The following is a 12148-nucleotide window of genomic DNA, read 5'->3' as shown; positions in this document are numbered from 1 at the left end:
GTGGCAGTGACGGAAAGTCAGGCAACCTGTCCTGTCCGTCTTTTTGTATCGTGAATTGGAAAGACTGCAAGGGGGAGGGGAGTTGCTTGCGCCCTAAAGGAGGAGTTATTCAGATTCATTGCAGTGGGCGGCGGCTGCAAAACGCACCATTCTTCTTGTTTTTGCTCTGCAAAGCAGCCTTTTCAAGGGTTGGCTTGGGTGACAAAATGTCTTGTGTAGGCGTGGGTTTGTCTCCCTCTCGCTCTCTCTCCCTAAGATGTGTCCGGCATAGGCCAGGGTGCCACTCGAGGCCCAAACCAATTCTGGTTATCGCTTCTCGGCCTTTTGGCTAAGATCAAGTGTAGTATCTGTTCTTATCAGTTTAATATCTGATACGTCCCCTATCTGGGGACCATATATTAAATGGATTTTTAGAACAGGGAGATGGAAAAAGAGCTTGCTCTGTCCACTCCACGCATTGACCTGGTATTGCAGTACCTCCAGGAACGGTGCACCCCTTCTTAACCCAGTTTCCAAAAGCAGAACTCGATTCACCTGATTCATATTAGCCCGATTAGCGAATTGAAATGAATTTTTATCTAACACACTTTTTACTTGCTTTATTCATCCAAATAGCAAACTCATCACCACTCAACTTCACCAACTCTGCTATGTCCCGTGCAGTATCTTGTTGTCAGTCTAATCTAGATCATGTGTAATTGAATGGAATAGATCCCTTTTGGACAAAGTGGAGTCAGATGCTGCAGTGACCACAGGTGTGAGAGGATCTACAATTGGCATCTGGTGTTATCTCTCTGCTTCCACTCCAAATAAAGTTACCTGTTGTTACCTGAACGTCAAATACTAAGAATGGGCGGCCTATGAAAGAATTAGTACTTTCATTAAGTATACTAAACCGGCTAATTGGGAATAGACAAACTGTAAAAAGCCCTCTGAGAAAGCCCCTCTCTAACCTTTGTTAGTAAGCTTTTCTGTAGCCTGCCTGTTGATGTATTTTCGGTTTGAACAGTGCACAACATGAAGAGACGGAACACTGGCGGCTTGTCACAATGCCCCCCGATGACATCACAATAGCGCTGCTGCCTAGAAAACAAGCTGCGCAGAAGAAGTTGTTCTTTGGGTGGGAGGGTGGGCTAGTGGAAGGAGGGGGCAATCTCTTTTTTTCCCGGGTGGTAGGGGGATGACAGGAGAAGGGAAGCGGGTGGTGAGAAAGGTACAGAGGGCAGGGTTTGGGGGCTGGGAAGGAAAGGGAAAAGATTAGGGTTTGGGGATGATGAAAGGGCTTTCTACGGGTAAGGATGGCAAAGGGTGGCAGTGACGGAAAGTCAGGCAACCTGTCCTGTCCGTCTTTTTGTATCGTGAATTGGAAAGACTGCAAGGGGGAGGGGAGTTGCTTGCGCCCTAAAGGAGGAGTTATTCAGATTCATTGCAGTGGGCGGCGGCTGCAAAACGCACCATTCTTCTTGTTTTTGCTCTGCAAAGCAGCCTTTTCAAGGGTTGGCTTGGGTGACAAAATGTCTTGTGTAGGCGTGGGTTTGTCTCCCTCTCGCTCTCTCTCCCTAAGATGTGTCCGGCATAGGCCAGGGTGCCACTCGAGGCCCAAACCAATTCTGGTTATCGCTTCTCGGCCTTTTGGCTAAGATCAAGTGTAGTATCTGTTCTTATCAGTTTAATATCTGATACGTCCCCTATCTGGGGACCATATATTAAATGGATTTTTAGAACAGGGAGATGGAAAAAGAGCTTGCTCTGTCCACTCCACGCATTGACCTGGTATTGCAGTACCTCCAGGAACGGTGCACCCCTTCTTAACCCAGTTTCCAAAAGCAGAACTCGATTCACCTGATTCATATTAGCCCGATTAGCGAATTGAAATGAATTTTTATCTAACACACTTTTTACTTGCTTTATTCATCCAAATAGCAAACTCATCACCACTCAACTTCACCAACTCTGCTATGTCCCGTGCAGTATCTTGTTGTCAGTCTAATCTAGATCATGTGTAATTGAATGGAATAGATCCCTTTTGGACAAAGTGGAGTCAGATGCTGCAGTGACCACAGGTGTGAGAGGATCTACAATTGGCATCTGGTGTTATCTCTCTGCTTCCACTCCAAATAAAGTTACCTGTTGTTACCTGAACGTCAAATACTAAGAATGGGCGGCCTATGAAAGAATTAGTACTTTCATTAAGTATACTAAACCGGCTAATTGGGAATAGACAAACTGTAAAAAGCCCTCTGAGAAAGCCCCTCTCTAACCTTTGTTAGTAAGCTTTTCTGTAGTCTGCCTGTTGATGTATTTTCGGTTTGAACAGTGCACAACATGAAGAGACGGAACACTGGCGGCTTGTCACAATGCCCCCCGATGACATCACAATAGCGCTGCTGCCTAGAAAACAAGCTGCGCAGAAGAAGTTGTTCTTTGGGTGGGAGGGTGGGCTAGTGGAAGGAGGGGGCAATCTCTTTTTTTCCCGGGTGGTAGGGGGATGACAGGAGAAGGGAAGCGGGTGGTGAGAAAGGTACAGAGGGCAGGGTTTGGGGGCTGGGAAGGAAAGGGAAAAGATTAGGGTTTGGGGATGATGAAAGGGCTTTCTACGGGTAAGGATGGCAAAGGGTGGCAGTGACGGAAAGTCAGGCAACCTGTCCTGTCCGTCTTTTTGTATCGTGAATTGGAAAGACTGCAAGGGGGAGGGGAGTTGCTTGCGCCCTAAAGGAGGAGTTATTCAGATTCATTGCAGTGGGCGGCGGCTGCAAAACGCACCATTCTTCTTGTTTTTGCTCTGCAAAGCAGCCTTTTCAAGGGTTGGCTTGGGTGACAAAATGTCTTGTGTAGGCGTGGGTTTGTCTCCCTCTCGCTCTCTCTCCCTAAGATGTGTCCGGCATAGGCCAGGGTGCCACTCGAGGCCCAAACCAATTCTGGTTATCGCTTCTCGGCCTTTTGGCTAAGATCAAGTGTAGTATCTGTTCTTATCAGTTTAATATCTGATACGTCCCCTATCTGGGGACCATATATTAAATGGATTTTTAGAACAGGGAGATGGAAAAAGAGCTTGCTCTGTCCACTCCACGCATTGACCTGGTATTGCAGTACCTCCAGGAACGGTGCACCCCTTCTTAACCCAGTTTCCAAAAGCAGAACTCGATTCACCTGATTCATATTAGCCCGATTAGCGAATTGAAATGAATTTTTATCTAACAGACTTTTTACTTGCTTTATTCATCCAAATAGCAAACTCATCACCACTCAACTTCACCAACTCTGCTATGTCCCGTGCAGTATCTTGTTGTCAGTCTAATCTAGATCATGTGTAATTGAATGGAATAGATCCCTTTTGGACAAAGTGGAGTCAGATGCTGCAGTGACCACAGGTGTGAGAGGATCTACAATTGGCATCTGGTGTTATCTCTCTGCTTCCACTCCAAATAAAGTTACCTGTTGTTACCTGAACGTCAAATACTAAGAATGGGCGGCCTATGAAAGAATTAGTACTTTCATTAAGTATACTAAACCGGCTAATTGGGAATAGACAAACTGTAAAAAGCCCTCTGAGAAAGCCCCTCTCTAACCTTTGTTAGTAAGCTTTTCTGTAGCCTGCCTGTTGATGTATTTTCGGTTTGAACAGTGCACAACATGAAGAGACGGAACACTGGCGGCTTGTCACAATGCCCCCCGATGACATCACAATAGCGCTGCTGCCTAGAAAACAAGCTGCGCAGAAGAAGTTGTTCTTTGGGTGGGAGGGTGGGCTAGTGGAAGGAGGGGGCAATCTCTTTTTTTCCCGGGTGGTAGGGGGATGACAGGAGAAGGGAAGCGGGTGGTGAGAAAGGTACAGAGGGCAGGGTTTGGGGGCTGGGAAGGAAAGGGAAAAGATTAGGGTTTGGGGATGATGAAAGGGCTTTCTACGGGTAAGGATGGCAAAGGGTGGCAGTGACGGAAAGTCAGGCAACCTGTCCTGTCCATCTTTTTGTATCGTGAATTGGAAAGACTGCAAGGGGGAGGGGAGTTGCTTGCGCCCTAAAGGAGGAGTTATTCAGATTCATTGCAGTGGGCGGCGGCTGCAAAACGCACCATTCTTCTTGTTTTTGCTCTGCAAAGCAGCCTTTTCAAGGGTTGGCTTGGGTGACAAAATGTCTTGTGTAGGCGTGGGTTTGTCTCCCTCTCGCTCTCTCTCCCTAAGATGTGTCCGGCATAGGCCAGGGTGCCACTCGAGGCCCAAACCAATTCTGGTTATCGCTTCTCGGCCTTTTGGCTAAGATCAAGTGTAGTATCTGTTCTTATCAGTTTAATATCTGATACGTCCCCTATCTGGGGACCATATATTAAATGGATTTTTAGAACAGGGAGATGGAAAAAGAGCTTGCTCTGTCCACTCCACGCATTGACCTGGTATTGCAGTACCTCCAGGAACGGTGCACCCCTTCTTAACCCAGTTTCCAAAAGCAGAACTCGATTCACCTGATTCATATTAGCCCGATTAGCGAATTGAAATGAATTTTTATCTAACACACTTTTTACTTGCTTTATTCATCCAAATAGCAAACTCATCACCACTCAACTTCACCAACTCTGCTATGTCCCGTGCAGTATCTTGTTGTCAGTCTAATCTAGATCATGTGTAATTGAATGGAATAGATCCCTTTTGGACAAAGTGGAGTCAGATGCTGCAGTGACCACAGGTGTGAGAGGATCTACAATTGGCATCTGGTGTTATCTCTCTGCTTCCACTCCAAATAAAGTTACCTGTTGTTACCTGAACGTCAAATACTAAGAATGGGCGGCCTATGAAAGAATTAGTACTTTCATTAAGTATACTAAACCGGCTAATTGGGAATAGACAAACTGTAAAAAGCCCTCTGAGAAAGCCCCTCTCTAACCTTTGTTAGTAAGCTTTTCTGTAGCCTGCCTGTTGATGTATTTTCGGTTTGAACAGTGCACAACATGAAGAGACGGAACACTGGCGGCTTGTCACAATGCCCCCCGATGACATCACAATAGCGCTGCTGCCTAGAAAACAAGCTGCGCAGAAGAAGTTGTTCTTTGGGTGGGAGGGTGGGCTAGTGGAAGGAGGGGGCAATCTCTTTTTTTCCCGGGTGGTAGGGGGATGACAGGAGAAGGGAAGCGGGTGGTGAGAAAGGTACAGAGGGCAGGGTTTGGGGGCTGGGAAGGAAAGGGAAAAGATTAGGGTTTGGGGATGATGAAAGGGCTTTCTACGGGTAAGGATGGCAAAGGGTGGCAGTGACGGAAAGTCAGGCAACCTGTCCTGTCCGTCTTTTTGTATCGTGAATTGGAAAGACTGCAAGGGGGAGGGGAGTTGCTTGCGCCCTAAAGGAGGAGTTATTCAGATTCATTGCAGTGGGCGGCGGCTGCAAAACGCACCATTCTTCTTGTTTTTGCTCTGCAAAGCAGCCTTTTCAAGGGTTGGCTTGGGTGACAAAATGTCTTGTGTAGGCGTGGGTTTGTCTCCCTCTCGCTCTCTCTCCCTAAGATGTGTCCGGCATAGGCCAGGGTGCCACTCGAGGCCCAAACCAATTCTGGTTATCGCTTCTCGGCCTTTTGGCTAAGATCAAGTGTAGTATCTGTTCTTATCAGTTTAATATCTGATACGTCCCCTATCTGGGGACCATATATTAAATGGATTTTTAGAACAGGGAGATGGAAAAAGAGCTTGCTCTGTCCACTCCACGCATTGACCTGGTATTGCAGTACCTCCAGGAACGGTGCACCCCTTCTTAACCCAGTTTCCAAAAGCAGAACTCGATTCACCTGATTCATATTAGCCCGATTAGCGAATTGAAATGAATTTTTATCTAACACACTTTTTACTTGCTTTATTCATCCAAATAGCAAACTCATCACCACTCAACTTCACCAACTCTGCTATGTCCCGTGCAGTATCTTGTTGTCAGTCTAATCTAGATCATGTGTAATTGAATGGAATAGATCCCTTTTGGACAAAGTGGAGTCAGATGCTGCAGTGACCACAGGTGTGAGAGGATCTACAATTGGCATCTGGTGTTATCTCTCTGCTTCCACTCCAAATAAAGTTACCTGTTGTTACCTGAACGTCAAATACTAAGAATGGGCGGCCTATGAAAGAATTAGTACTTTCATTAAGTATACTAAACCGGCTAATTGGGAATAGACAAACTGTAAAAAGCCCTCTGAGAAAGCCCCTCTCTAACCTTTGTTAGTAAGCTTTTCTGTAGCCTGCCTGTTGATGTATTTTCGGTTTGAACAGTGCACAACATGAAGAGACGGAACACTGGCGGCTTGTCACAATGCCCCCCGATGACATCACAATAGCGCTGCTGCCTAGAAAACAAGCTGCGCAGAAGAAGTTGTTCTTTGGGTGGGAGGGTGGGCTAGTGGAAGGAGGGGGCAATCTCTTTTTTTCCCGGGTGGTAGGGGGATGACAGGAGAAGGGAAGCGGGTGGTGAGAAAGGTACAGAGGGCAGGGTTTGGGGGCTGGGAAGGAAAGGGAAAAGATTAGGGTTTGGGGATGATGAAAGGGCTTTCTACGGGTAAGGATGGCAAAGGGTGGCAGTGACGGAAAGTCAGGCAACCTGTCCTGTCCGTCTTTTTGTATCGTGAATTGGAAAGACTGCAAGGGGGAGGGGAGTTGCTTGCGCCCTAAAGGAGGAGTTATTCAGATTCATTGCAGTGGGCGGCGGCTGCAAAACGCACCATTCTTCTTGTTTTTGCTCTGCAAAGCAGCCTTTTCAAGGGTTGGCTTGGGTGACAAAATGTCTTGTGTAGGCGTGGGTTTGTCTCCCTCTCGCTCTCTCTCCCTAAGATGTGTCCGGCATAGGCCAGGGTGCCACTCGAGGCCCAAACCAATTCTGGTTATCGCTTCTCGGCCTTTTGGCTAAGATCAAGTGTAGTATCGTTCGAAAAGGTGGTTTAAGGCTCCGGCCACCTTAGTACAATGATGCAATGCACACTGGAAGGTTGCGCTTGTTAGTACTTTGGGAGGATAGTATATCCATCTAGAGGAAACCATGGCCCTACCAGGATCGAGGCTATTAGACTGAGTAAGTGTGGGGGTTATGGTGCAATGTGCCCCAGGAATGGACATCCTGGAGGGAGTCTGAACTTGCTATGTTGGGACCCTGGTAAGCCTCAGACTCTGTCGCACGCCGCGCCTTGCCTATTCATACTTTCCAAGCATATTGCCCTATCCCGGCCTTCTGGCTAAGAAGGGAAATTTTTATAATCCCGGTCGGAGGTCCGGTCAGCTTTGGGCTGAGAAACCAACACCCGGTTGGAGGTCCGGGTCAGCTTTGGCTGAGAAACCAACACCCGGTTGGAGGTCCGGTTAGCCTTGGGCTGAGAAACCAACACCCGGTTGGAGGTCCGGTCAGCCTTGGGCTGAGAAATCAACACCTGGTTGGAGGTCCGGTCAGCCTTGGGCTGAGAAACCAACACCGGTTGACGGTCCGGGCAGTCTCGGCTGCGAAACCAACGACTAGTAGCTCCCTTCTCCACTTGGGTAAGATGCCTCGGTGGACGCTGGGAGCAACAACAAGGCTCAACCAGGCTTCGGCTTGGGGGAGCACCGAAGATCCCTGACCCTCGCTGTGGCCTTCTGGCTCGGAGGGACGGGGTTGATTTTTGGGGATCCTCTTCTCACGGAGGGGTCCACACGAATCCTAGCCTTTGCACTGTTTTTGGTGTGACTTCGGTCATGCATTTTTGCGGTGCTTTGGAAAGCTTCATTAAATCAAAAATCTGTTCTTATCAGTTTAATATCTGATACGTCCCCTATCTGGGGACCATATATTAAATGGATTTTTAGAACAGGGAGATGGAAAAAGAGCTTGCTCTGTCCACTCCACGCATTGACCTGGTATTGCAGTACCTCCAGGAACGGTGCACCCCTTCTTAACCCAGTTTCCAAAAGCAGAACTCGATTCACCTGATTCATATTAGCCCGATTAGCGAATTGAAATGAATTTTTATCTAACACACTTTTTACTTGCTTTATTCATCCAAATAGCAAACTCATCACCACTCAACTTCACCAACTCTGCTATGTCCCGTGCAGTATCTTGTTGTCAGTCTAATCTAGATCATGTGTAATTGAATGGAATAGATCCCTTTTGGACAAAGTGGAGTCAGATGCTGCAGTGACCACAGGTGTGAGAGGATCTACAATTGGCATCTGGTGTTATCTCTCTGCTTCCACTCCAAATAAAGTTACCTGTTGTTACCTGAACGTCAAATACTAAGAATGGGCGGCCTATGAAAGAATTAGTACTTTCATTAAGTATACTAAACCGGCTAATTGGGAATAGACAAACTGTAAAAAGCCCTCTGAGAAAGCCCCTCTCTAACCTTTGTTAGTAAGCTTTTCTGTAGCCTGCCTGTTGATGTATTTTCGGTTTGAACAGTGCACAACATGAAGAGACGGAACACTGGCGGCTTGTCACAATGCCCCCCGATGACATCACAATAGCGCTGCTGCCTAGAAAACAAGCTGCGCAGAAGAAGTTGTTCTTTGGGTGGGAGGGTGGGCTAGTGGAAGGAGGGGGCAATCTCTTTTTTTCCCGGGTGGTAGGGGGATGACAGGAGAAGGGAAGCGGGTGGTGAGAAAGGTACAGAGGGCAGGGTTTGGGGGCTGGGAAGGAAAGGGAAAAGATTAGGGTTTGGGGATGATGAAAGGGCTTTCTACGGGTAAGGATGGCAAAGGGTGGCAGTGACGGAAAGTCAGGCAACCTGTCCTGTCCGTCTTTTTGTATCGTGAATTGGAAAGACTGCAAGGGGGAGGGGAGTTGCTTGCGCCCTAAAGGAGGAGTTATTCAGATTCATTGCAGTGGGCGGCGGCTGCAAAACGCACCATTCTTCTTGTTTTTGCTCTGCAAAGCAGCCTTTTCAAGGGTTGGCTTGGGTGACAAAATGTCTTGTGTAGGCGTGGGTTTGTCTCCCTCTCGCTCTCTCTCCCTAAGATGTGTCCGGCATAGGCCAGGGTGCCACTCGAGGCCCAAACCAATTCTGGTTATCGCTTCTCGGCCTTTTGGCTAAGATCAAGTGTAGTATCTGTTCTTATCAGTTTAATATCTGATACGTCCCCTATCTGGGGACCATATATTAAATGGATTTTTAGAACAGGGAGATGGAAAAAGAGCTTGCTCTGTCCACTCCACGCATTGACCTGGTATTGCAGTACCTCCAGGAACGGTGCACCCCTTCTTAACCCAGTTTCCAAAAGCAGAACTCGATTCACCTGATTCATATTAGCCCGATTAGCGAATTGAAATGAATTTTTATCTAACACACTTTTTACTTGCTTTATTCATCCAAATAGCAAACTCATCACCACTCAACTTCACCAACTCTGCTATGTCCCGTGCAGTATCTTGTTGTCAGTCTAATCTAGATCATGTGTAATTGAATGGAATAGATCCCTTTTGGACAAAGTGGAGTCAGATGCTGCAGTGACCACAGGTGTGAGAGGATCTACAATTGGCATCTGGTGTTATCTCTCTGCTTCCACTCCAAATAAAGTTACCTGTTGTTACCTGAACGTCAAATACTAAGAATGGGCGGCCTATGAAAGAATTAGTACTTTCATTAAGTATACTAAACCGGCTAATTGGGAATAGACAAACTGTAAAAAGCCCTCTGAGAAAGCCCCTCTCTAACCTTTGTTAGTAAGCTTTTCTGTAGCCTGCCTGTTGATGTATTTTCGGTTTGAACAGTGCACAACATGAAGAGACGGAACACTGGCGGCTTGTCACAATGCCCCCCGATGACATCACAATAGCGCTGCTGCCTAGAAAACAAGCTGCGCAGAAGAAGTTGTTCTTTGGGTGGGAGGGTGGGCTAGTGGAAGGAGGGGGCAATCTCTTTTTTTTCCGGGTGGTAGGGGGATGACAGGAGAAGGGAAGCGGGTGGTGAGAAAGGTACAGAGGGCAGGGTTTGGGGGCTGGGAAGGAAAGGGAAAAGATTAGGGTTTGGGGATGATGAAAGGGCTTTCTACGGGTAAGGATTGCAAAGGGTGGCAGTGACGGAAAGTCAGGCAACCTGTCCTGTCCGTCTTTTTGTATCGTGAATTGGAAAGACTGCAAGGGGGAGGGGAGTTGCTTGCGCCCTAAAGGAGGAGTTATTCAGATTCATTGCAGTGGGCGGCGGCTGCAAAACGCACCATTCTTCTTGTTTTTGCTCTGCAAAGCAGCCTTTTCAAGGGTTGGCTTGGGTGACAAAATGTCTTGTGTAGGCGTGGGTTTGTCTCCCTCTCGCTCTCTCTCCCTAAGATGTGTCCGGCATAGGCCAGGGTGCCACTCGAGGCCCAAACCAATTCTGGTTATCGCTTCTCGGCCTTTTGGCTAAGATCAAGTGTAGTATCTGTTCTTATCAGTTTAATATCTGATACGTCCCCTATCTGGGGACCATATATTAAATGGATTTTTAGAACAGGGAGATGGAAAAAGAGCTTGCTCTGTCCACTCCACGCATTGACCTGGTATTGCAGTACCTCCAGGAACGGTGCACCCCTTCTTAACCCAGTTTCCAAAAGCAGAACTCGATTCACCTGATTCATATTAGCCCGATTAGCGAATTGAAATGAATTTTTATCTAACACACTTTTTACTTGCTTTATTCATCCAAATAGCAAACTCATCACCACTCAACTTCACCAACTCTGCTATGTCCCGTGCAGTATCTTGTTGTCAGTCTAATCTAGATCATGTGTAATTGAATGGAATAGATCCCTTTTGGACAAAGTGGAGTCAGATGCTGCAGTGACCACAGGTGTGAGAGGATCTACAATTGGCATCTGGTGTTATCTCTCTGCTTCCACTCCAAATAAAGTTACCTGTTGTTACCTGAACGTCAAATACTAAGAATGGGCGGCCTATGAAAGAATTAGTACTTTCATTAAGTATACTAAACCGGCTAATTGGGAATAGACAAACTGTAAAAAGCCCTCTGAGAAAGCCCCTCTCTAACCTTTGTTAGTAAGCTTTTCTGTAGCCTGCCTGTTGATGTATTTTCGGTTTGAACAGTGCACAACATGAAGAGACGGAACACTGGCGGCTTGTCACAATGCCCCCCGATGACATCACAATAGCGCTGCTGCCTAGAAAACAAGCTGCGCAGAAGAAGTTGTTCTTTGGGTGGGAGGGTGGGCTAGTGGAAGGAGGGGGCAATCTCTTTTTTTCCCGGGTGGTAGGGGGATGACAGGAGAAGGGAAGCGGGTGGTGAGAAAGGTACAGAGGGCAGGGTTTGGGGGCTGGGAAGGAAAGGGAAAAGATTAGGGTTTGGGGATGATGAAAGGGCTTTCTACGGGTAAGGATGGCAAAGGGTGGCAGTGACGGAAAGTCAGGCAACCTGTCCTGTCCGTCTTTTTGTATCGTGAATTGGAAAGACTGCAAGGGGGAGGGGAGTTGCTTGCGCCCTAAAGGAGGAGTTATTCAGATTCATTGCAGTGGGCGGCGGCTGCAAAACGCACCATTCTTCTTGTTTTTGCTCTGCAAAGCAGCCTTTTCAAGGGTTGGCTTGGGTGACAAAATGTCTTGTGTAGGCGTGGGTTTGTCTCCCTCTCGCTCTCTCTCCCTAAGATGTGTCCGGCATAGGCCAGGGTGCCACTCGAGGCCCAAACCAATTCTGGTTATCGCTTCTCGGCCTTTTGGCTAAGATCAAGTGTAGTATCTGTTCTTATCAGTTTAATATCTGATACGTCCCCTATCTGGGGACCATATATTAAATGGATTTTTAGAACAGGGAGATGGAAAAAGAGCTTGCTCTGTCCACTCCACGCATTGACCTGGTATTGCAGTACCTCCAGGAACGGTGCACCCCTTCTTAACCCAGTTTCCAAAAGCAGAACTCGATTCACCTGATTCATATTAGCCCGATTAGCGAATTGAAATGAATTTTTATCTAACACACTTTTTACTTGCTTTATTCATCCAAATAGCAAACTCATCACCACTCAACTTCACCAACTCTGCTATGTCCCGTGCAGTATCTTGTTGTCAGTCTAATCTAGATCATGTGTAATTGAATGGAATAGATCCCTTTTGGACAAAGTGGAGTCAGATGCTGCAGTGACCACAGGTGTGAGAGGATCTACAATTGGCATCTGGTGTTATCTCTCTGCTTCCACTCCAAATAAAGTTACCTGTTGTTACCTGAACGTCAA

The 12148-nt window shown here is 47.1% G+C and overlaps 9 non-coding genes and 1 pseudogene across 9 annotated transcripts; all 10 read left to right on the top strand.

Moving 5' to 3' along the window:
• The first annotated feature begins 308 nt into the window (after positions 1 to 308).
• On the top strand, positions 309 to 499 carry LOC142285532 (U2 spliceosomal RNA). Its single transcript, XR_012746909.1, has one exon. It is a non-coding gene; the product is annotated as a U2 spliceosomal RNA (small nuclear RNA).
• A 1117-nt stretch (positions 500 to 1616) lies between these two features.
• Positions 1617 to 1807, top strand: LOC142285531 (U2 spliceosomal RNA). The gene has a single exon (XR_012746908.1). It is a non-coding gene; the product is annotated as a U2 spliceosomal RNA (small nuclear RNA).
• Positions 1808 to 2924: 1117 nt separating this feature from the next.
• On the top strand, positions 2925 to 3115 carry LOC142285530 (U2 spliceosomal RNA). Its single transcript, XR_012746907.1, has one exon. It is a non-coding gene; the product is annotated as a U2 spliceosomal RNA (small nuclear RNA).
• A 1117-nt stretch (positions 3116 to 4232) lies between these two features.
• On the top strand, positions 4233 to 4423 carry LOC142285529 (U2 spliceosomal RNA). The gene has a single exon (XR_012746906.1). It is a non-coding gene; the product is annotated as a U2 spliceosomal RNA (small nuclear RNA).
• A 1117-nt stretch (positions 4424 to 5540) lies between these two features.
• LOC142285528 (U2 spliceosomal RNA) lies at positions 5541 to 5731 on the top strand. Its single transcript, XR_012746905.1, has one exon. It is a non-coding gene; the product is annotated as a U2 spliceosomal RNA (small nuclear RNA).
• A 1117-nt stretch (positions 5732 to 6848) lies between these two features.
• Positions 6849 to 6990, top strand: LOC142285495 (U2 spliceosomal RNA; annotated as a pseudogene).
• Positions 6991 to 7687: 697 nt separating this feature from the next.
• On the top strand, positions 7688 to 7883 carry LOC142285474 (U2 spliceosomal RNA). The gene has a single exon (XR_012746863.1). It is a non-coding gene; the product is annotated as a U2 spliceosomal RNA (small nuclear RNA).
• Positions 7884 to 9000: 1117 nt separating this feature from the next.
• Positions 9001 to 9191, top strand: LOC142285527 (U2 spliceosomal RNA). Its single transcript, XR_012746904.1, has one exon. It is a non-coding gene; the product is annotated as a U2 spliceosomal RNA (small nuclear RNA).
• A 1117-nt stretch (positions 9192 to 10308) lies between these two features.
• On the top strand, positions 10309 to 10499 carry LOC142285526 (U2 spliceosomal RNA). The gene has a single exon (XR_012746903.1). It is a non-coding gene; the product is annotated as a U2 spliceosomal RNA (small nuclear RNA).
• A 1117-nt stretch (positions 10500 to 11616) lies between these two features.
• On the top strand, positions 11617 to 11807 carry LOC142285525 (U2 spliceosomal RNA). Its single transcript, XR_012746902.1, has one exon. It is a non-coding gene; the product is annotated as a U2 spliceosomal RNA (small nuclear RNA).
• The last annotated feature ends 341 nt before the right edge of the window (positions 11808 to 12148 follow it).

Source organism: Anomaloglossus baeobatrachus, unplaced genomic scaffold (assembly GCF_048569485.1).
Source record: "Anomaloglossus baeobatrachus isolate aAnoBae1 unplaced genomic scaffold, aAnoBae1.hap1 Scaffold_600, whole genome shotgun sequence".
In the NCBI taxonomy this organism is placed as follows: Eukaryota; Metazoa; Chordata; class Amphibia; order Anura; family Aromobatidae; genus Anomaloglossus; species Anomaloglossus baeobatrachus.
The sequence above is the reverse complement of the archived record's forward strand: the minus strand, read 5'-3'. Positions and strand labels throughout refer to the sequence as shown.